The sequence below is a fragment of the Notolabrus celidotus genome, chromosome 3 (genome assembly GCF_009762535.1).
Source record: "Notolabrus celidotus isolate fNotCel1 chromosome 3, fNotCel1.pri, whole genome shotgun sequence".
NCBI lineage: Eukaryota > Metazoa > Chordata > Actinopteri > Labriformes > Labridae > Notolabrus > Notolabrus celidotus.
In genome coordinates this window covers 35,569,191-35,594,389 of record NC_048274.1, presented here as the reverse complement: position 1 = coordinate 35,594,389, position 25,199 = coordinate 35,569,191, and the positions used below count along the sequence as shown (strand labels likewise).

At 39.1% G+C, this 25,199-nt stretch overlaps 2 long non-coding RNA genes across 3 annotated transcripts; one reads left to right on the top strand and one right to left on the bottom strand.

Annotated features, from left to right (window-relative positions):
• Window positions 1–183: 183 nt before the first annotated feature.
• LOC117810687 lies at window positions 184–16,476 on the bottom strand. Its single transcript, XR_004630831.1, has 3 exons — window positions 16,277–16,476; window positions 16,001–16,095; window positions 184–502 (listed from the first exon to the last, which is right to left on the bottom strand). It is a non-coding gene; the product is annotated as an uncharacterized LOC117810687 (long non-coding RNA).
• A 352-nt stretch (window positions 16,477–16,828) lies between these two features.
• On the top strand, window positions 16,829–20,649 carry LOC117810668. 2 transcript variants are annotated; one of them, XR_004630822.1, is made up of 4 exons: window positions 16,829–16,854; window positions 18,014–18,194; window positions 19,695–19,793; window positions 20,249–20,649. It is a non-coding gene; the product is annotated as an uncharacterized LOC117810668 (long non-coding RNA). The 2 variants fall into 2 exon arrangements; XR_004630823.1 differs by having other exon boundaries at window positions 16,830–16,895.
• Window positions 20,650–25,199: the final 4,550 nt, after the last annotated feature.

Genomic DNA, 25,199 nt, shown 5'->3' with positions numbered 1-25,199 from the left:
AACATACAGCTTGTTTGGAGGAAACAGCTGGCAGCAGTTGCAGCTAGCTACGTCATTGCCATTAATAGTAAGAGACGCTGTAACTCTGATGAAATGTTGTTTTCAAGTGATTTGTGAAAAAGTTAGAGTCCCCAAACAACACTGACAAATCCAAAGACATTTACAGATTTAAATGGAGGCAGATAAAATAAATCAATGCTTAATTGCAGTTGTACCAAGACATATGTGTACCAGATAGGCCCATACTTTGTTGTAATGTAGCCTTAGTAACCATGCCAACATGCGTAAGTATTCTGTATTATTTTCACAGAAAGAGAGGCCTTTGATTATTAGTTCAACTGCTGTGGGAATTATCAAGGATGGGATTGTGGCAGCTTAACACAGATGACTTTCTCACCACTTTAAACCAGTTTTCGCCCCATCTCAATTCATGGAAAATAAGTCCCATTAAGTTCCATTATCTGTACTTATTTCCCATCAGGGGTCGTGGAGGACCTGGAGCCTATCCCTGAGGTCATTGGATGACAGACAGAGTACACCACATCTCAGGGCTAACATAAAGACAACCAGACTCAATCACATTCACACCTACAGACAATTTGGATTGACCTAGGTTAGGTTGTAAAATATAAGTGTGGATATCTGATGACAGGGGCAATTAGCCTTTGGAATATGTCTGAAATTCTTCCTCAGTCAGGCTTTTGTTACAGTTGTTGTTAGACAGGTCTGATAAAAGATAAAGATGGTGATGCTGGTTCAGTTAAGCCAGGTATTACAGTTATCCATGCTGCAGATATTAATTGTTTCTTTATTCTAATAATTAATACAAAAATAAAAAAAGTACTGCATTGGACAGTTAAAGAGATATTTGCTCTTGAGTGTGCCATTTTGTGTCAGTGTCCCTGTCTGGCTACAACCACTGGAAAGTCTGAGCAAGAAACCCTTAAATAACACATCAGTCATCACAGACCCTCTGAACTCCTGTACTTTTTCCTCTAGCTGTGCTTGTGCTTGGACGTTCTGGCTCTGAGGCTCATTTATATAGAAGAGGGGCATTTTATTGCCAAATATGTGCCAATAACTCCAGAGTGAAAAAAAAACCAATATTTGCTTGGCAGTGCAGTCAGGGGTGAACTTAACTCTAAACAAGTGTCTTCAATCTTACAGTTTCTTTTTTGGCTTGTTTGTGCTCTTTTGATGGAGGAACACATTAAACAAGCATAAGCACAAAACACTGGCTGTGCAAGACTTCAAAAGGGATTTTGCAACCAAATGTATATCCCAAAGAGGCTTTTCCTTAGCTTCATTTTGGTTTGAATCAAGTAAGCAATGTTAGGGCCTGTGTCCACTAATGTCTTTTTGTGCCCTTCTCAACAGTGCTTACTTTTGCTACATTACAAAACTCTTCTCACAGCTCTTTTGTCTGTCTTAAAGTACTGTGTAATAGTTACTTTGATTTAGGGATATTTTGCAAAGAAAATGTAAAAACCAATGGAAAAGAAAGGTGTCGAGGTGTAATTAGCAAAAAAAACAAAAAACTGTTAGTGGACACCGGCCCTAAACATTAATGTTGTACTCTGGAGCACAGAATGCTGCAGTTTATATCCTTTACCTACACCTCTGCATTTTCAGTTTTGATTTTGTGTCCATAGCTGAACACCTCTCTTGTCATGTTTTTTGGTGGCTTTTATAATTTTAGGTTTCTTGTAAGGTGACTGGTTTAGGTGCTTACAGCAAAAAAATGTAGATATGTCATGTATATGAGAAATATAATCTTGAGAAAGAACCACTTGGTGCAATAGAAGGATGAGAGGAATAAATAGTTCACAAGCATGACATTTTATGATTTTTTAATTGTATACCTCAAACTTTCTTCTGTAGTGTTTTTATGGCGATTTTGTCAAGGATAAGTGTAAGATGTGCCTTCCTGCAAAAAACTAAAACTTTTCTCAAGTACTTTTTCTTCAAAACAATTTTTTTCTATTTATATTTTTAAACTTTTGATTTTCTGAGGTTTTTTTTTCAGAACAGACATGGTTACGTACACACTTACATATATACTTACACACAAGAACACAAAAAACATGAGGTCATAGCTTGGTCTGTACAAGAAAGCGCAAATTTAAATGAGATACATCACAAAAAGCATACTTGGTCACAGATATTTACAATGAATTATTTTCCCTGGCTAAATAAATACCCCATTTCTCCCATCGTTTTTCCCCCAGTTCTTTTTGGAGCCGTATAGAATAGGTCATTTTCTCTAAAAGATGTAGTTGTTTTACAATATTAATAAAGATACCAGCAGTAGGGCACTTCCTCTGAAGCCAAAGTTTTGTAATGGCCTTTTTACTTGATGCCATCAAAATCTTTAGTAGGTAGGCATCGTGTTTACTCAGTACGTCAGGGATATGTCCGAGGTAAAGCGAGATGAATGTTATATTAATCGTGAAACCGAGAGTTTTTGAAATAATCGTTGCTACTTCCTTCCAGTAAGGCTTAATAAGGGGGCAAGACCAGAAAACATGCGTGTGATCAACCATCATCTCTCCACACTCCCTCCAGCAGCAGAGTTGAGTGTCACTTTGTTTGGACTTCTGTTTGGGAGTTATAAAAAAAACAGTTCCAGCAGAAGTCCCTCCAGGTTCAGGAGTTTGTAGAGGATGATTGTATCTCCCAAGCACGTTGCCAAGTGTCTTCAGTTATTTTGATGCTCAGTTCTTTTTCCCATCTCTGTTTAATATAGTCTGTATTATCCTTATTCAGTGTAGTGATGGCATGGTATAGCTTACTTATCAAGCCCTTATTGATCTTTGAATTGTATGCATCAATGAATATTTGAATCAAACTAGGTGTCTCTCCTGGGCCAGGACTTTTAATTTCTTTACAAAAATAATCACGTAGCTGTAGATACCTGTAGAAGTCCTGCCCACCAAGCTCATATGATTGACACATGTCATCAAACTCTCTTTTTTTAACAATCTTACACAAGGCAGTAATACCAAAATAAGACCACTGTTTGAATCTACCATCCAGAGATGCTGGGACAAATTCAGGGTCGTATGCTGGCCATCTGAGTAATTTAGCCTCCTGCTGGAGTTGGAAATACTTGATCACCTCTGACCATGTTTTCAATGAAAGATTTACCCATTTACTTGCCGTATGTAATGTTTCCTTCTCTTTGTTAACAAAGCCAAGCAAGGACTGTATTGGGGTATTTGTCAGACTTAGCTCCATACTCTTCCACTTGGCCACATAGGATGGGTCACACCAGTACACAAGAGGTCTTAACAAGGCTGACAAATAATACTCCTTTAAAGCTAGGGTTGGTAGTCTCGAATTTGAATGTAGCTTTTCCTCAGGACTCCGTCTAACCCCTCCCCTCCTCCCTCAGAGCTCCTCCAAAACGACTATTTCAAACTCTAAACTGTTTCTGTGGGATTTCAAAACAAAATTTTTGTTTTGCTCTACATTCTAATAACTCATATAGAGGGTCTGGTGGCTTCTCACTCCCCTTCCACATACAATCAGGCTTGCTGCCTGTACTAAGGTGCACAGTAATCAAAGCTTCTCTCTCACATTACCATGACCTGATGATCCATCTTATCACATCAGAGACCCCTTATCTGAAACAGTCCAATTCAGGCTTAGGTTTAAATTAAGTCAAAATTCAGAAGTGGTTTAAGTGTGTGTCATATACAGAGGCTATAGTCCTCACCAAAGTGGTCGCTGATTTCGACTCCCTGCCACAGCTTGCTGCATGTCTCCCCCTACTCTCTGCTCCCAAAACTAAAGTAATTATTTAGTTGAAATGAGGGAGGGAGAGCGATTTTTTAAAGATAAAACAATTTATATAAATTAAATGTGTTTATAATTTGTCATAATTCAATTTGTTTATATATTTTTTTTAGGTTAAACAGTTTCTATAAATGTAATCTGTAGATAAGGTGGCACCTGTGAGAGCAGGGTGAGGAGTCTTCGGACTTAATACCCCTGAGACAAAAGAACAATATGCTGGCAACCAAGTTTAGCAGTAAAGATTATAAAGCAGTGAAGCTCAGCTCAACCTGAAAAACGTCATCACTTCACCCACAGGCTGCATTCACACGTCAGATCACGCAACTTCATGCAGACAGTTGTTGCAGATGTGTGTTTTTCTTCTTCTTTGTCCATGTGAGTCTAATGATTGCCTGCGAGGTGCATCTGGTGTTCAAAGCACTGCCTGCAGAAGAGGGAGTTATTTCAGGTGGGTACTGCTGCTCTGCTGCCTCTCAGACAATGCTTTATGTACTTCTGTTGTGCCATTGTGTTTTTGTTAAATTACTCTTAAGTTGATCTTTCTGTGATCATTTAGTTCTTTGTGCATCAATAATGAATCCCACGGTTTTGAGTTTTTCAAAGTGCTTCCTGGTTTATTTGTGTCACTTTGTGGGTAGCTGCTCACCCCACAGGGCCGCCTTCAGGTGGGGCGAAACAAAGTTTACGAGAGAGCTGAATGAAGTGTATAGATTCAGCTGTTTGTGTTCACACGGGCACTCCCCGGGACAACCACAGCAGCAATCAAACATCATAGCTTGTGCTGTAAAATTTCTTTAAGGTGCCAGAATGATATCCAAATCAAGTGTGAAATATGTATTAAAGCTGGGGTTGGTAGTCAGATTTAGATACACTTTTTGTTATACTGGTTAAAATGATCTTTATGTCCTGATGGCAATCAATACATAATGTGTTCTTAAAAAAGAGCGAAGAAAAGCTGCTATCTACAGCCGGAGTAAACCTGGGAAAACACCAACCAATCAGCGTCGTTTTGGAGGAGCTCTGAGGGAGGAGGGGAGGGGTTAGACGGAGTCCTGAGGAAATGCTACATTCAAATTCATGCTAGTTTTCCGAGACTGCCAACCCCAGCTTTAAAACCCTTACCGTGTTTTAGAATATGAGAAATGAGAATGAAAGTCAATGACACATGACTATGTTTTTGTATCCAATTCTTTAGCTTTTTAGTTGTACAGGCTCTCAAACACCCAAGTTCCATTGTGAAAGATGATCAACATTATTTGGAAAAGGCGTCAGGGTGATAAATGATGTAACTGGTTCACAGTTTTATTAATAATCCTTGGAGGTGTGTTGATTAGTGAGGAATCATCCGCTGCTCATTGGGGACCTAGAAAGCATCAGTTTGCCACCATTACTAAACCTATTGTTTGCCTATTCATCCATTTTACATGTAGGATCCAAATAAACATGGCAGTACTTGGTCTGCCAGGTGGATCTGGGGCTTGCCCCCTCCTCTCCTCTGTTCCTCTTCCTGTATTAATAGCTCCTCAGGAGAGCCGGAGAGGTCTGTGTGTCAGGCTTTATCTCCAGAGAAGAACAGGGGGGAAAACTAAATGAAGCCTGAACTTGAGAACAGCCCTATCTACGCTTCTCGAGGGGATGCTCGCAGCACATTAATGGAAACATCAGTAATGTGCAAAACAAATGGAGGGATGTGAAAACCCCTAAAGACTTTCCCCCACCAGCCACGTTGAGCTGCTGCCATAAATCTCAGGACCCCTGTGCACACTCTTGTATCCAGACAGGGGAGGAGAATCAGGGACCGAGCAGAGCCAGGTTTCTTCCGCCTGGTTACAGTGTGAGTGTCAGAAAGAGGTTTTTCATCTGAGCGCTCAGCACTGAATGTGGGCTGCTTGTTGTCTTGATGCCAAAGGCTTTTCAGACTTCATTCAACTAAACGGGTAGTTGGAAAGTTGGGGCAATTATCCGTTGTTGCTGTCCAGAGAGTATTTCTCCTTCCTGCCTGCCTTCAATGACAGTGTGTTTGTAACTACATGATTTGGATAAAGACTAATGGAGTGTGAGTAAAGCACGGGAGCAGCGGGATTATACTAATAAAGATGTATTATGGCTGAGAACAAAAGGCCTTGGCAAGGTATCCGACCACTGGGGCTTGTGGGCTGCCTGTGGAAAAGAAAGGTGGGCGGTACACACTGAGCAGTACGTTTTCCCTGACATACTGCCTTTATGCTTTGCACAGAAACTGATGTGATATGTTTATAATGTGAACACTGAGTGATGGAAACTGAAACAGACTGAACGATGCTCTGGAGGATTACTTCAAGAACATTTGTGGACCCATAGGACGACTCTGGCTGGTACTTGATTTCCATGTTATGTATTATTAGGCTTTATACTATTTCTATGATCCCATCATCAGGCCAGAACTTGTATTTGTTTACTTAAATAGGAAAAACAGCTCTCGCACTGCAGGGATGCAATATTACAGACAATGTTATTCACCATAGTAGTGACGTTTTGATCAGACTTTTGACCTTATGTTACCTTATGACTTACCATCATAAACAATAGACTACCTGCACATATAATTACATGTCCAGGAGTCTGAGTTGTACACATGTCCAACTTGCACCTGCAAATGTGCAAGTTGTTTTGTAAACGGATTCAAATCACAGTGATGAGTTGTTTGATTGTTTTAACATTTTCAGTGGTTGCTGCTGACATGGTAAAGCACACTACATAATACTTGAGTCAAGGTGCACATAGTACTGGTTAAATACTACTCCAATACAAGTAAATGTCTGCCGTAGCCATCATTACACCCCTAAATGAACTGCAGGATCTGAGTAAGATTTGCTCTGCAATCAACCGAGATGTGCGACACACAGGGAAGGCAGCACCACTTAGAAAAACCACACACAGAACTACATGAACAAAGTGTGTTGTCTTTTAAATCAGATTTTGGAAATTAATCTGTCAGTTGATTTCAGGTTAAAAGTAGCGAGTAACAAGAATAGTTCTAGAAATGTAGTGGAGTCATATTTGTCTTTCTAAGTTTCTCTCTTCTCTCTTATCTTTCAAAGACACAATACTGATGTAAAGTACAAATACTTAAAACATGAAACTACAGTACTAAAGTGAATACTGTCCACCTATGAGGAGAGTTTCCTTCATCTTACGCCCAAACTCTGCAGGTGGCACTGTCACCTACATGCCAGTAATGTACCCTGATCTGAAGAAAAAAGGCTTTAACCTCACAGAATAGCTTGTGTAGTTATAGACTTCAATCATGAGCTCTAGTGATTCTTGTTTTAAAAGATCCTTTCAAAGTTTATTCCTGTGTTTCTGAACTTGAGGTGAACTGGTCCCTTTCAGAACAATTTTTAAAACTATATTTTAACAAATGGGCAAAAGGAGCACAATAAAAGAGACCATCTATGATTATTTCTCCTTGCAGGCAATGAAAAGAATTTGTAGAAATCTGAATTAAATACCTTTGAATACCCAAATCAGCAGCAGTTAATGCGTCAAATGCCATTTATCAAGTGAGCAAAGGCGGTGGAGCAGTTTGCAGATTGGGTATGAATTACCATTCTCCTCCTTCCCCTCTAGCTGTTGCTCATGCCGAATGGTCAGAGCGGCTTGCCTGGCCTCATTTGCTGGTTAATTGCATTTTATAGTTGAGCTAAAGACCTGTCATCTGTTTCTGTGGTTTCATTTATCTTACAAATAACCTAGAGAGGGTGGGTTAAAGTACCTGCACAGGCCCCATGAGCCTTTTTGTTGAATTTCCTCACATAGCTTTTATTAGAGATAACACTTTTCCACACCCTATTTCATGCCCATGATTAGACAGAATTAAATTCTGAGAATTAATGCAGCTGAAAATGTTAGGGAAAATAAAATATGAACAAAGGTACGTTCAGGTTCGTAAATTCCAGCTGCTTTTGTTTGAACCAAAAAACATTCATTCAGAAGTGAACTTTGTAGCAGATTTGACGCTGTAAATTCATAATTAATAACCTGAAAAACATGAACAGAGCATCTAAACAGCAATGCCGCCACAGCTCACAACACTGTGCTGCATCTTTTTTTTCCCTTCAAGGTAGTGTGTATTCCCACTGTGAATGGTGTCCCCATTCCTTGTAATTATGCAAATGACACATTAATGAGGTGTAATTGTGAATTCATAAAACAGCGGGGATAAACTGTATAAAGATGCCATGTCTTAATAGGGGTAGTGGGAAGCTTCATCATTGAAGGGCTGAATACACTAATTGTTTACCCACCACTGCTACTTTAAGTAGCACATATTCATTTTAGGGGCCATGAAGTCTAGTTATGCGTGTTTATACTATAATGAATGAGTGTTTTTCATGGCATGACATTTACAGCACAAACTATACATTTTAAAAACATGAAGCTGGCGTTAAACAGCCTGGAGCAAAGGCTCAGCTATTTAGCCTTGACTTGATTTCTTCTGTATCCTGTGTCAGATAATTAGTGCATCACTGCCTCTCTCTGTCTGTGGCCTTTCACACAATTTAGCAAGTCAGCAGTTTCACAACGTGTGCAATATTTAGACTCAGGGCCAGTTTTAAATTTCAACACTTTGGGACATAAACACTTATAGATGAACTGTCCAAGATTTTAAATCACCTAAGTAATAGTTTCTGAAGGGGGGCAGGTTGTTTTAGAAGCTTAAGTTTACTCGACCTCAAAGTATGGGATGATATACACATATTATGAGGAGCCCTGACAGGGTGATGCAGAACTTGTCACCATGAATTGTTGCATTTGATGTTCCATTTAAAAGCAGATCTGCATTGGTGCATTTGTAAATTCCACCTTACCCCTAGTGTGAATCATGTCTTAGTGATAATTATAAGTGTGACTTCTGGTGCGTCCTGTCACTAAACATGACACCTATGTTTTCCTTAGCAACTGGACACTTATCCAGATAATTTGATTGGTTCAGAGATTAAAAATGAGGGGAAACCATCTGTTACATCTCAAGAGGTATACTGTGATCATTCCTCTGCCTTCTACCAGCGAGGGCTGGGAGGAGGATATGAAGAAAAGGCCTCAGTTAACGTGCATTAGCATATTTAGCTACTTTATTAGCTCTGTTGCTGCAGATGGCAAAGCAATGCACAATCTGAAAAGCTATGAGGTGAATCCGTATTAACATGGTAATGAGGTCCATCTCATTCTCATCAAGCTCACCTGAGTGTTACGATACAGTCTATAATTATTGGGGTAGGAAACATCCTCACAGCTGTAACATTGCTCGCTGTATTGTGTTGCTTAGGCTACATGGTTTTGTGTGCCGTGATTTAAGCTTTAGCGCCTGTGAAATATCCAGCCTTATCTGAACTGCAATATTATTTTTCTCCACTTAAATGTTGTACTTCAAACTATTTTTTGTCCATGCTGCCCTGCCCTCTGTGTCATTATTAGCCTTGATGTTACGTTTTAAACCAAACAGTCAATATATTAAAACTAAGGTCAAGGTCAAGTCAAGGTAGCAGTAAAATAAAAAATGAGATTCCACACCAAACAATGAAAACATCTGATCACTCCCACCAACAGTGCCATGAATTAGCGCATTGGTTGCCAAAACCAGTTGATTAGTTGGAGCCTATTTAAGCCTTCATAAATATTTTTTTTTAATTTGCTTGAAGACATTTATTTTAAACAGCAGCACTGTGGGGATGCGTTTTGAGGCAGGAGCTTTAAGGAACGGATAGCTTGTTGGTGAGCACATTTTATGTTATATTTATCTTAAGTCTCTATCCTGTTTATGCTGAAATGTTGTTGTTTTTAGGTGACCGGGGATATGGCCTTAACCCCTGGCTTATGACTCCATTTGTGAATCCTGAAACCCACCAAGATGTGCGCTATAACAACGTCCGTGCCCACACACGTGCCGGAGTGGAGCGCACATTTGGGCTGCTGAAGGCTCGTTGAATGTGTTTGGGCACAGCTGGTGGCAAGTTACTCTATGTCCCTGAGAAAGTGTGAAAGATAATTCTATATCCCTTTATCCCTCATTTCAGGAACATATTCCTGATATGGAGGTGTCTCCAATAATCGCAGGCATTCTTTAATCCTGTCAGATCAGGTGGTCCTTATCCTCCTCCAGTTTCCTTCCTTTGTTTCTGTTCTGCTAGTCTTTTTTTTGCGTCCACTTTAATATCAAACAATTTTTTCTTAACCTGAGCCACGGTGCGAACCTCGGGAGACACAGCATTAACAGCCTCAGTAATTGAAACCCAGGCTTCATTGTTTTTGTCATGGTGACTCCAGCTTACACACTTAGGAAAAGTGTTGGTATTCTAGCCTTAACTTCTGCAACAATCACTTCTACCCCTCTTGTCTTGATGCACCGAATAGATGTCCTTATATGGATGCATTGGGGTGTGGTAGTATGCTGATTGCAGGTTGTGGGCACGCTCCTGTCAATTTAGAATGATTCTGATTCACTAATATAGGCAAGGTGGTGGGAATAAAATTGGCTGATACACACGTGTCATGAATCTGACGGTGATTTTGTGTATGCATTTAATTTATGCACAGAGTAAGAACATTTCTACGCATTTATTAATGAATGAGGCCCATTGTTAGAACTGATTACAATGCTGACAGTGATTCAAATCTCAAAACCACCTTTTCACTCTACATCACCCTGCTTATTTCCTGGCTACTGACCACAGACACTAACAGGTTGACACAACATATTGATTGTAAGATGATTTTATGGATTTAAAAATGATTTATTTACACAGCTTTAGAAAAGTGTCCCTCTCAGTCCACAGTCTGTAACGCTTCCATGGCAGAAGAAGAATCAATACAAAGACATAAACATTTTAGACGTGCTTGTTAGCATTCAAACTCTGTCTGAAGGAATCTGCAGAAAAACACTGAGTGCTTGTTTCTCTTCAGCTGCAGCAGAACAAGTTACTCTGCGGGTGTCAGTTGCAGTGAGTTAGAGAGTGGCAGTGAGAGCGTGCTTTTGCATTCATGACACATACAGATGTCTGGAATCAACTGCACATGTCAGGGCTTTAATTAGTTTGAACACTAAATCGATGGGGGCTGATTAATAAGACAGGGGCCAGTGCAAAGGTGGAAGCAGGTTACCGAAACAAGAGAGCTTGCTTAAGGAGAAAAACTAATTGTATGAATTATTGAGCAAGCTGTCCATTCTGAGCAATGATGCAATTGGTTTTTTGGAGGAAAAAAATAAATGATAAAATCAAAATGTACCCACTGGACCTTAAAAATTTCTTTAACTTAATTTACTGTATGAGAACAGTGGAGGGTGAGTGACATTTTGTTATGGCAGCAGAACTTAATTTCATAATAAGAGGCCATTCAAGGACTGACTGATAGCTATCTTAGTCAATCATTCAAGGAAATCGTCATCTTTACTTAGTTCTCTGAACTTTTGAACACTGGAGCAGCCAACAATATATCTCAGAGGCGTAATCATAAATCAAGATGTATATCTAACAAAACTAAATTGTTATTGTTCTTGTTGTTATTTTTCCTTTCTGGTGGAAGGCCATAAATTCAGGAAGAACTTTATTCACAACTCCTGTGAGGAGATTAGCTGGTACTAAAAGAGACTTACAATTTACACCAAACTATACGACCTACTTAGGCATTACCTAAAAGAACAACTAGCTCTGTTATCAGCTGCAACTGCTGCCACCTGGTCAGTGTCAGCCCTCGAGGGACTGACATTGTTCAGACCGGCAGTGAAACTAGGGTTGTCAGCATTGAAACTCTGATCGTGATTGGATTAAAATATAAAAAAAAAAATGAATTACATTTTTTTCCCACAGTAGTTAAGCCACTGCAGCGTCTTCCTGCTGCTGCCATGCTGGAAAGTAACAACCCCACTGTTCTTTGAGTGGTACAAAAATTCCAAGACTGATCGTTTAACACAGGGGTCAGCAACCCTCGGCTCTTTCATCCTTATGCTGTGGCTCCCTGTGGCTTTGGAAAATAAATGATGAGTAATCAATTGAAGTGTATTTTACTTTCGTTAGTTTTTTTTTTATTGTAATTCTAAATTTGAAGATTATGGTGAACTTGTAACATTAAAATAAAAATCTGCAGAAATTTCCGCTGGTGGGTCTCACACATCAGCACTTATATTTCGCAAATATGTTATATTGTTCAGTGAAATAATGCACTTTAAAAAAGTGTTTTATTAAATTTAGGTCAACTCTCAGCTTCGCTCTCTGATACACGAAGGATGACGGCACACAGCATTTTTGTTTTGCAGGTGGATCATTTAAAGGTGACATATCACGCTTTTTTCATCAATATATATTGGTCTAAGAGGTCCCCAAAACATGTCTTTAAAGTTTATGCTCAAAAAAACACTTTGAAATCAGATTTTGGCATGCCTGAAAAGCCCTCTTCTTCAGTCCTCCTCAGAACGGTCGGTTTTCTCTCTGACCACGCCCCCTCAGGAAGTGGATGTGGGGTCGGCTCTCCAGCACGTTGATCTAATGTTTACATGTTGGCTGAATATACACGGCTGCTCACAGACCGCGTTACTTCAACCCTCTGAATCTGATCCTGACGGAGAGGTGCCTGCAGCAGGACCTTTCTGAAGGATTGGTCACAGATTGAGTGTTTCTCGTTTTATTTGTCAGTATGTCGACGTGTGTCTTGGTACACAGCTACGAACATGTAGCTATAAGGCTATGCTAACTAGCGCTAGCTCTTCTCCATGATAAATAAAAATCATCCACTAGATTTTCAAATCTGCAGACGTGGGGAGTAAAACCGACCTCTGCCAGAAAGGCAGCAGGACCTTTCTGAACAATTGGTCACATATTTTGTGTTTCTTGTTGTTTTATTTGTCAGTATGTCGACGTGTGTCTTGGTACACAGCTACAGCTACGAACATGTAGCTATGTGGCTATGCTAACTAGCGCTAGCACTTTTAAAAATCATCCACTAGATCTTCAAATCTGCAGACGTGGGGAGTAAAACCGACCTTTGTGTTTATTAAGACAGCCTACAACTAGCATGCCTCCCTCCTAAGCTCCTTGTTAGCACATGTGTGCAGGTAATGAAAAATGGAGGACGGGTTGAGTTGTATTTTATACAGCCTATGGGCTTAACAAGCTCCGAGCTCTGACTCCGTGACAGACCGGATATTGTTGTGACGTATATGAAAAACACAGAAAACTGAAACGGCTCGTTTCACACACATTTAAAGAAAGGTGGAGAAATCTGAACAGGGGCAGAATGGATTGTTTTCATTCTCGGGGGGTTTGTAGACATGCCAGGGAAACATATTTCAGGTACAGAACCATTAAAAAGTCAATTTTGCATGGTATGTTAACTTTAAGTTAGGCTTTTTATGACATAAACCTTCCCAGTGTGTTTTTTTCCACAGAGTTTAAAATTTTCAAAATGTATTCTTTGCATACAGAAACAACATTCAATTTTCTCTGTAGCACTTCAGTGATATAAGCAACATAGCTTTTTATACAAAGCATAAAGGTAAAAAAAATATACATGCATTGTTATCTTTATTTTAGATGTCAAAAAGGATTTGCGGCTCCGAGTGTTTTCTTTTTTGTGGAAAACTGGGTCCAAATGGGTCTTTGAGTGTTAAAGGTTGCCGACCCCTGGTTTAACAAGGCAAAAAATGTGCACTCTGTGACGAACAGAATCAAAATATCCCAAAAGTACTTTGAGTTTGAACTACCATCTATGATCTTAGCATAGAGCTGGCAACTGCATTACAAAATCTGCTTTTTGCACATTATTATATGCATATTATCTTGAATACTGTCTGCAACTTAATATCATTTGCACTGTTATCTATTTTCATTTTCATTGTCCATTTTTAAGCTGTCACTGCACTACCTGCACTGTGTACATAGGATGTTTTTATAGAACTGTATTTTACTATATTTTATATTTAAATTTTAGATATTTAAAAGCTGGAAGAGAGAAAAGGCATCTCGTTTTTCCTGTATGTCTCGTATATACAGTGAAAATTGACAATAAAAACCTTTGAATCTCTTGAATCTTGAAATCAAACAGCATTATTTTGGGGTAAGGGAATTGCTACATACTTGAAGATAAAACTAATTCTAAGAAGTTGTCAGTTGTGGCAGTCCCATGCATAACCATTTCAAGAAACATCAGTTTCATGCATGCTGGAACTGTATGAAACTGAGAAATCTACCAAACTGGAACTCCTGAAAAGTGCAAATGCTTTAACATTAACCAGGGATCACTGGATGTAGGTAAGTAAATAATCTCAGAATAACTGCACACATTGTTGACGCTGGTTGAACATTTTTTACATGTCTCCTTTACCTTTTAGTCATGGCTTCAGACCACACTGGTGTAGCAGTGCAGGATTTATTTGAGAAATGAATGTAAAAGTCAGGATATAAAGGATATGTCATTGCATATAAATTAAGACACTGCAAGTAATTGCTTCATATTGTTAATGTAGACCTAAAACTGTATTCAATTGTCAAATAATGTAATTTAAATATTAAATTAAAAATGCAATTAATTGTGATTAGCTAATGCAATTATGTGATTAACCACAATTTAAACAATTAGCCATTTGACAGCCCTGAAACAAAGGACTAATAGTTGTGGTTAAAGTGCTGTTGGAATTTGATATCTGTTATTCAGCAAAAATAAATCATGTTTTCAGCTTTATGATCAAAGAGACCAGTGATGAAGACTCACTCCTCATCCTTGAAGATGTGTAAAAATGACTGTATGTTCACATAAACCAGCTGCACACAAGTCTGTTATTCTTGCTCTGTGACGAGTGTGTAATGCCTTTTTATATGAAATACTTCAGATGTTTCAATTCAATGTATTCCATGCAATGCACTGTCGTGGCTGACTGTGAAAACCAATCTGTATTTAAACCACAGCAGCTATTCAGGAGAAAGGCTGCAGCAGCATGGTGAAAACTCAGGAGCTCTTGAAACACTTCAGAAGACTTTTGGTATAGCAGATGTACGAGAGGGCAGCAGGTTCACAGAAACAATTTGCCGTTCCTCCTCTACGGGTAGTTAACCGTTTTCACTTTCAAATTCTCACTTGACATCTGCTGTGCTTCAGTAAGCAGCTGATCTTTTTCATTAGGATTTCTGTGTATAGAATAGTTAAAAAAAATATCAAGTTATACTTTATATTTTGTGTTAACTGGGATACACCAGTGTTGGATATCAGAGAAGAGATGGTTCTTGTGTATTTTCCTCATCCATGTGTTTCTCCTAGAAGTAACAAAACTGTTCTCATGTTGCTGCACATCAAATAAAATACCAAACAATATGAGTATTTCTTTAAAAGCACTTTTGACATCTATTGATTTAGAGTTTACAGCATCAAGAAACATGGGAGAGTACATAACCTTCTATATTTGTAAGTAATCATTTGACTCAATATTTCAGATTACAGGTCTAACATTGGCTGTGTTTTATGGGAGCTCTTTCTGTTATATCACATGTGCATGTTCTTCATCCTATGTTGAGGCATTGAGAAAATGTGAGTAACTATCAGTCAACACATTTATGCAGACATTCATCTCAACAAGGCTTTCTGAACATGAATGATGATTTTGGTTCAGCAACGAAAAGTCAAGAAGTTATTCAGATCTGATATTTTCTGAAGTTTGGAAAATGTCTTTTGAACACAGTTGAGCTGATGAAATGTTCAGATGTACATGACTGGAAATTACGCATCACTTATTTTGATGGCCTCAGAGGCCTCAGTTAAACCAAGTGGACAATAATATTCACTACACCTGGGCTTCAAGATGACACTACTTTTCATGCAGATTATCCTTCCATTTAATAAGATCAAATTAAACCCATTTAGATCAAATTAAATACAATAACATAAATAGATAGTTAAATAAATTCAATTCAATTTAGTGAAATTAAATAATTAAAATCAAATTGTACTATTCCAATGTTATTATAGCTATAAATAATGTCACAGGAAATCATACTGGAGACGATTTTCACCTTTTCATGATGGTCAAAATGTTAAAATACTCCCTTATTTGGTGTTTAAGCAATGCCTCACTGTCATTCCTGTAGTTTGACAACATTTTCAAGTCCAGTTATTGGGGACAGAACCACTTCAATCCTATTCTACATGTTGTGCTTATCCCAGTGTACCCAATACTTACCCATCTGTGATTGCTTGACTACAATAAAGCCTCCGGGAGTGATGTCCAGCTCTTTGAAGCCTCTGGTGTTGGTCCCTACCGGAGATAAGGGACTTCTGCTTTGTACAACAAGAGAATAGAGAAGAGCAAATGGCACTGAAGCTGGGAAACAACGTTCAAGAGCATACTGATGGCTGCACTGGAATGCAGATATCTGCTTAAATAAATCCCTTATAAAGCTAAATCATTAGATGAGTCAGTTGGTTAAAGAATTACATTGAAATAATTATGTTTCACCTCTTTTGCTCCCTGTCACACTTAGACTTAGAGTGAGGGTCATAGGTTGAAAGGCTGAGTGAAAAAGAAGTGGTCCAAACTCAAAATGTAAGAAAAAAAAAAGGGGTAGCAAGAAAAAGTCTAGTTGATTCAAAAATGTGACGTGTTTTATTGCCCTTAAAGACAGTCAATGAATACGTGGGTACCTCTACTCCGCACCACAGCCCTTCTCTGACTGCTTAGGCAGTGTAGATTACCTTCTTTTAAAGGCTAAGCCCCTCCCACTGGACCATACCATCTTTAAGTTGAGTTGAATCCAAAGTAATCAATTAAACCACTGGTTATTTTCCATGTCCAAATACCATGACAAAGTTAATTTACAATTATATACCACCCATAAATGGGAGTCATCAAAACATTCACATACCACCTAAACTAGAAATGAGCTTACCACCCCCTTTAATACTCCCCTCAGCAGGTATGGTGCAGTAAGATGGCCTGAACCTGCTCCCTACTGGCCACTCAGGCACTATAAAAGACCGTCTGAACCTTTGCTCAGGTCCTTTGCCACTGCCCAGGAACTACCAGGAAGTACTCTGGTAAGGAAAGAGGAACATAATTAGACACAACAAAACCCATGGTATGCAACCTTTAAATAATACAATCAACTCAAAACCATACCAGTGTGATTGTATGTGTTTCTGGGAAAATAGCACAGGAAACTTACTAAGGTGTTAATTGTAGTCAAGTGTGTGCACCCACCAAACTACCGGTAGCATGCTACCTGGCTAGCATGTGGCATGTGAAATGAGTGATTGTGTGGTGTTCTGGTGTGGTGTGTTACCAGTGGCAGGGGACACTGCCACACTCCCAACATGGATAATTTTTCTGTGACCACAGCCTTCTAAATCCCTGGAGAATGACACTATTCATACCAGTGTTGTAGTTGAGTCACCAAACCTTGAATCCAAACTGAGTCTCAAGTCCCTAGAGTTCAGTCCAAGACAAATTCCCTTTAACTAAAGATTTCTGAGGAGGTCACTCGCTCTAAACTATTTACTGTATGAACAGGTACTGAACATTATCATCCAAAGAAACTGTAAATAATGAGACCTGTTGTCAGTAGAGATGTGTATTGTTTGACCGGGTTTTGTTGAAAGAGGTTGAATTACTACTTTATTTACATAAAACACAGCACTATGCACCTTATGCTCATATTCCATGGTTATCTGTTCATTAGTGTATTTATTCCTGAAGCCACTGAGTCACTTATTCTTATTGATGCATTAAAATTCTTATTGTACAAGCAGCTATTATAATAATGAAGAAACAATGAACAGCAAACGGCTGCTGAACTTCATGTTTTCTTCCACACAGCTGTCACACTTGCATCATTTATTCTTGTTGAAAACACTTTAAATAAGCTTTTAGATTGAGTGTTCCGTGCTGAAAATAAAAACAATGTTTCTGTGACAATTGTTGAATTTGTTTGACGATGAATGCTGTGAATTACTGTTCATGTTGTTCCTCTGTGCGGTGACAGCTCTGACACTGATTTCTCGCCTCTCTGAAATGTAAATTGTGTCATGAATAAATGGTTTAAACTATAAGCTGAAGTTTCAGACTTATCTATCCTCACAGATGGCTTCTACGTATTTAAATCAATTACAGCTACATACAGTGGATAATTTGTTGCAGTAAAGCGACCAGTGCTGCCTTCAACCTGTCTCCCTGTGCTGACTTTCGACTCTTAATTAGACAGGGTTAACAAAAGGAGAGCGACCCCCGGGCTTCACCTCTCCCTGCCATGTGCCACCGCTGGAAGGATGTTTTCACAGTCCTGCCCAGCGGCTCCCTCCTGTGATTAATGTGTGTATGTCGACGGCTACTTTTGGCAGGGTCTCGTCTGACATGTCTGGAAAGTTCAATTGTATTCATGGTAAGCAGCATTTAATTCAAATGAGTTGCATTAGACTTGCAAATGCTGAGAGATAGTTTAGAAGTTCAAGTACAATGTCTTATTAGGAAGGTGTTAAAAATATCCAGGAAGGACTGAGATTGTGTGTACGCAAAGGAAGACATAAGTTGTAAAAATGGGAATTGGAAAGTGGAAGCACATTTTAAATGGCTTTGAAAAGGAGTGAATTATTGGATTAAAGGCTAAGTCATACTGAGATGGATCTTCAGGTTGAATTTTCCAATTAAGGTCAAAGACCTTTTGGTCCAAATGAGCTCTCAGGTCATCAAAATTCATTTCAACCAGCTGCTCGTTCAGATCAACCTGTACGGACTTAGCCACTCTGCAACGTCTGATTCAAAGTGCTCTAAACTGTGATAGATAGAAATGGACAATTCCACCACGGATTGCCTGTTAATCACTTTGGCATTTTTCTCCCAATGTGCCAAATATTTCTTGGTGTTCAGAATTTTCATTTGCATGCTAATGAAGGTGAAGGGCAGAAGCCACTAATTACAATCCAGTAAAGGCCTGCCTAATGGTCCACTAAAGACATAGCATGGCTGAGCCCATAATTCCATTATGCAAATGCATAGTCAGGGGTAGAAAACCTACAGTCATTGCAAACTAGATTGGCTGTTGCTGGACTTCTTCACACTTGGGGAGATGTAAAATAATACACTTCGTAGCTCCTGTGAATAACGCCTAAGGACATCAGGACAAACTGTGAAAACACTTTGCTTTTTCCTTTCTGCAAACACCAATAGTTAAGGTACATGTAGGACCATTTCGCTTACAGTGAATGAGTTACTCAAATAACACAAGACATGACAAAGTGGGGCAAGTACTCAATTAAGAGTAACTTCATAGAGCCATCGGTTAACCCTCCTGTAATGTTGCAGGTTTTTAAAGTCTATTTTAGGCAATATATGCCTTCTAAACCAGCTAAATGCAGCATGTGACAGAAGAGGTGTCGTGTTAATGTATCAACATCACTTCATTAAAAAAAAAAAAAAAAAAATAAACAGCAATCAATGTCATGTAAACTATTGTTTTTATATTTAGCGCTTTTCAATGTCCATTAAAAAAAGTTTTAACTTTAATTTTAATGAAAAACGAGCAAGTTATCCTCATTGAACCATGGTCTGTGAGAATTAAAGAACACCAGTGGACTAAATCATGACTTAAATGATAAGTAATTGAGTTAAAAATTAGGTTTAAAAAAAAAAAAAAAAAGTCAAATTGACCCATAAACATTATTGCTGTTCCAGAGAAACGAACATAACAGGAGGGTTAAGGTGAATCCAAAGACACCTGTATGGCTAAAGAAAAAACAGTACAAAATGTGCAAAGGTCTGTCAACAGTCAATAAACAATACAGAAATGTGCTGCAACAACTTCAGTGCTGTGTTGCTATGACTTGTTGATCACACTAATGGCTCCTGGGAAATGCTGTTTTGTTTGTATCCCTTGGTTTTACAGGTTGGTACCATATCCGGACAGGATAAGCTGATATTGCCCGTTCACAGTTTGGGAGAGGCATCTTTTTGAAACAGAGTCAGCCATGCTCTGCAACTAAAGGTGAGTGGGGAGGGATTCTGGGTTAAGCTGTGACTCTCCTACCATCCTGCTGGACCATTTCCCAAACTCATTCAGACACTCTCTGTTTTTAAAGACAAGTTCTCTAACCATGACACCAAGCAAAAAGATAAAACAGATTTAATACAAGCATAAGATTAAATAAGATCAACAGAGTTCTATCGATGTGAGAAGGAGAGTTTTCTCAGGCAGAATAAGTGCTGGTGTCTGTTTTTACAATCAGCTTCACAGATTTCATTTAAGTTAAGTTTAGAGTAGATTATTGTCCCAAGATATTTGTCCAGTTACGGTAGTGACCTCATGTTTATGGGTGTGTTTTTACAAGTCAATAACCATGTAAATGGACTGAGTTTGAGTGCTTTCTCTAGTCTTCATACCACTCAGAGCATTTTTACATTATATTTTACATTCACACCACATTCTCACACTGATGGCAGAGGCTGCTATCTAAAGAGCAGCCCACACACCGATTGCACTGCCACCAGGGGCAGTTCAGGGTTAAGCGTGTTGCCCAAGGACACTTTGCCATGTGGACAGCAGGACCTGGGATCAAACCTCCAACCTCAGGAGAAACGACCAACTTAACCACTGAGCCACAGCTGCCCCACGTGTCTTTGGTTTCATGGATATTCATGTGGAGAAAAGAGTCTTCACAACATTTAAGAAAGTCATCAAGGACAGGACCACAGTGGTCTTGTTATCTTGCAGAAGACTGACAGTTACAGGATTGTCTGAGTACTTTAGAATAGTTCTGTCCTCTATGCTGCCTCACATATTAGTGTAGAGGATGATTTTATTTTTCCATTATGCACTCTGATTCTCAAGAATAAAGTCAACATTTGAGAATAAGGTTGGAAAACCAATTTTGTGAATATCGTTGAAATGTCAAGTAAAAAAATTGATATACAAATTTTAGAATATAGTTGACTATGGTTGAGCGGTGATGTCACACAAGACTGAGATAAAGCAGCCCCTCTGTTTGATAATGGTATATGGACACAAACTATGATCAGTGATGCAACAACTGGACTGTGGCTATTTGTAAGATTAGTTCAAATTTCTAAGTTATTATCAATGTTTCAGATTTCAAACATCACTCATATCAGAGAGTGCATAACTAATTGCGGTTATTGATTCTGAATAGTGAAAGCAACGCAAAGACCAGTCCCTCTAGGATTTTCGCAGGGTTTTTTGTGATTGTTGCGGCCCAAAAAGCCAGATTTTGACAGCTTTTTGAAAAAATTGCAGTGAAAGTTGCAATTTTTTTTTTTTTGCTTTTTCCCTCAATAACATCTCAGGGGCAAGTAAATACGTTAAATTACAGTTGTTTTTAGAAAACATTCTTGATGTGACCACTGTGACTGTATTTTGATTCTCTTGACTCACAGAAAAATGCCATGAAAGGACTGTATTGCACATTTACAACGGTCCTTGAATGTACCTGCAGTGACAGGCGCACTCACTGGACAGACAGTCAGTTCACGGCACTCTGAAATGCATCTGCATCTTTCAACAAGGAGTTGATCAAAACTTACTAAATGTGTCTGATGTATCACCAAACTGGAATAAATCAAGCTGTAGACGAGGAGCTTTTTACAGTAATGGCAGCAAAAACGTCAAACATCAAATATTAAACAGATGTCCCCCGGTTATGTCTTTGTCACTAACGCACACCGGGGGGTAGAAATTGAGGATGAGACAGATGCATGGAGGCGGGGAGAGCTGGCTCATAAAGCACACCTGCTGCAGGTAGGTGACCAAGCGAACACTGAGCCCCTCAAATAATAACTCTAGTATCTATAAATAACAACGTTGTCATCGTCACTTGTCCTGCCTGCTGTCCTCCCTTTCACCCGTTCTCCCTGCGTGTTTTGCTGTTGAAAAGTGCCGATCAAGTGAGGACTTACGTTTATGTTCCAAGGAAGTGAAATTGATGAGGAAACCGATGACGTACAGGGGCTGAGATTAAGGTAATTGGTCAAATTTGCGGGAAAGTTGTGGCTGCAATCGCAAAATCGCAACTTCCTGAAAGACAACCTGATCATACACGTCAAAACAATCTGCAGAGAGAAGTTACAGCACATGTAGTTCACTTCTATCTATTGACAAATGCATTAATTCATATTACTATAACAGTAAATGCCTAAAAATACCTTAAACAACCCTACTTCAAAGAAAAAAACAACAGAAATATCTCTATAAATCTGCTGCAGTAACACAGTGTTTGGATGACAGTAATGGTTACTTATTTAGGCTTTGAATTCAGCACAGGCACAACTGACTTCACACACAATGTCAAATACTACACATAGAGGTAAGTTCAAATGTAAATCAAAAACTGATGTTTACTATAAAATTCTGACTGTAGTTAATGAGGTTATTTGAGTTGTTTTCTAGTCCCTGAGTAACCCAGCAGCAATGCAGAATAAGCAAACATCCAATGAGTAACAGAGAACTGTGCAGAGGAAGCCCTAAGTTGTCTCATATTACAGATCTGAAAACACTCCTCTTTGTGTCTGTCATATCCATACATATGTAAATGACATGTTAATCTACCCACTTTGTCTGTTTAATAGTGATTTGCAGTTGAGGTTTGGAAAATTGAGATTGTGTCTAATCCACTAACACTCACCACCCACACTCCCTCAAAGGTTTACAGCAAAGGCAGTGTAACCACTTTCTACAATTATTTTTCCTCTTCCAGAAAGACTCTGAACATTGCTGCTAAGATACAGTATTGTCACCAGCAAGTCAGGTAAGCAACACAGAGCTTTCTTCCAGCCTGGAAACTCAGATAAGATCAGAGAATGCTTCATTTATAAAGAGGCTTTAGGGTGCAAAGGTGCCAGCTTTGGAGGATTAATTTTAAAGCTGAGGCAATTTGCACTTGTAATTGGTAATGAAGGAGCTATTTGCTTACAGTTTTCAGGGGCTTTTTTTTGCACCACAACTGAATTTACATAATTTTATTAGAGAAGTAGGAGAAAAAGGCTTCAATGGAGGCGCCTACTCAGACACAAAATGTCCTTGAGTCTCCTTTTATAGGAAACAAGACAAATCAATGCTGTGTTTTGGATACTCTAGGATTAACATTGTGGACAAAGCCACAATACAACAACCTTTATGAATAAAACTTTTCATGTTTGGACACTTACTGGTCTTGTTGAGAGCCGTACAGAAATAGACAAATACAAATTGCAACTTGTACTGTGCACCTCTGTTTTTGTTACTGAGAAGCAGTCAAGTGTCTGTCTGATTCTCAGCAACCTGCCAATGATCACAGCATCCCTGGGGGATATACAGCAGCACAGCAGGTGACAGTCATTTCAAAATGTTGGCTCTGCTCTAGATCCCTACATCAAAGACGAAGTAACAGGACTAATCTCTATTCAGGTCTTGCTTGTGGCGTTCTCTGAGCAATTATAGAGGGATCACGTGGGCTCTGGAACTCTTCCTAATTCTTCACTGCAAGCCAAAATCAGAGTTAAACACATTGAAGTACTTGAGAAAACAAATATCAGTGATTTATTTAACTTTTTTTTCAAATGAAAAATATCTTCCTGTGTCGGAGCTTCTTGAATTATAAATCACACACACCTCAGCAAGTGTAAGTGTTACAAAGGAGTGCTCTTGTGACAAAGGTGCTTCAGTGAGCTGCAGATAAAAAAGTAGAAATAATCAAAGCCAGTATCAAGAAGATTGTGCTCCCAGCAGGTAAATTGGAGTTTCTGTTGTATTTTCTGAATATATATAAATAAACCATGCCTAATGTGGATGTTTGGCCTTTTAAAGTCAATTGCACCACTGCTGCAAACATCCCCCGTGATTCTTAAGTATAACATAATAACAATGAAAATCCTTTTTATCTAAAGTTCAGGATAATATCGACACTCTGAAAGGTCTTGTAAGGATGTATCCTTCCAAAGTGAGGCACCTTGGCTCTTTCCTCTAGCTGCAGCACACAGCACAGCCGGGAGTAATTAGCAGCGGGAGGTCGCTGGTGGTCTTTACCCCGCTGTTCTAACTTTTTCACCTTCTTATCTTTACTTGTCTGTGGTTGCTTTTAACAAGGACGTTTGACGATGAGGCATTTTTATCATGTAGCTGGCGTAGAAAAGCCAACGGAACAACAGTTTATGATTATGTGACATGAGAAAATCTACTGTGGGACTCTAGGGCAGAGAGCGTTGCTTTAAGAAGCAAAGTCACTATTGGACCAAATCAAGAGACAGAGAACAGCAAAATAATCAAAACAATCAGACAGATTTTAGTGATTTCTTAGCAGGGTTATGGTAGAGAGCAGTTATTAGTGAGCCACAGCCTATTTCAGCCCTGGGATAGGCCTGCTTGAGTCATTATTTCATATAAAATAATTCCCAATAATGATTTCATAATAGAAAAAAAAATGTTGAAAGAGTTACCAAATTGGTGCATTTGGTGTCTGCTTTAGAGTCTTTGCTCTATCATTTGACAACAATCATGTTCAATTGAAACAGTTTTCTGCTGTAAATACAAAAAGCCCATTTAGAGAGTGTTTTCTTTCCCTCTTCGGAGTGGAGCACACAGCCCACTGACGATGTAAAATCTCATGTCTTATATAGCAGCAAAGGTCAAACACTTATTTTTGTATTTAGTATTATCACTAGAAATGTCTGATATTCCTGTTACATTTATATGAAATCATCAAAAGGTCAGATCCATTTGTTTATGATGTGAGGTGGTCAGCCATTAAAGCTGTAGTCAGGCCCCTGTCTGTTAAGTGATTTCAAGTTACCCCTGGTGTCGCAGGGTGTGTATTTTTCTCCTTTCATGCCTCATGTCATGTCTCAAGGTACCCATTAGTGTCCGTATCAAGGTCTTTTTTCGTACTTTCTGGCTTGTGGTTAACATTAAAGAGTTCAATTTGAAGAGAAACATGTTTCATTTTACATTACATGTCACATTCACCCACACCACATTCATACACTGATGGCAGAGGCTACAGGCAGGACCTGGGATTGAACCTCAAACCTTCAGGGTTGAGAGACAACCAATTCTACTGCACTACAGCTGCCCCCACAAGTGCCCATTACAGCCAAATTCCACCAGATCCGTGTCCGGTCCATCTCAGATCCATCACGGCACCGGATCTGACAGGTTTCTATTCTAGTGTGTTGACTCCCAGTGGATCCTCTGCATTGCGTTCCGGCTGCATATCTGATCCGGCAGGTCAGAGCCCTCCGGATCTGACACGCAAGACTTCTATTTCTGCCGGATGCCGGAGCACGACGCATACATTTCAACAGATTTAGATGGAGCGAGACAGGAAGTCAGGCACCAAAACAAATTAAAACATCCAGTTAATTTCAGAATAAAACACTGTGTGTTATCGCCGGATTAATTTTCACT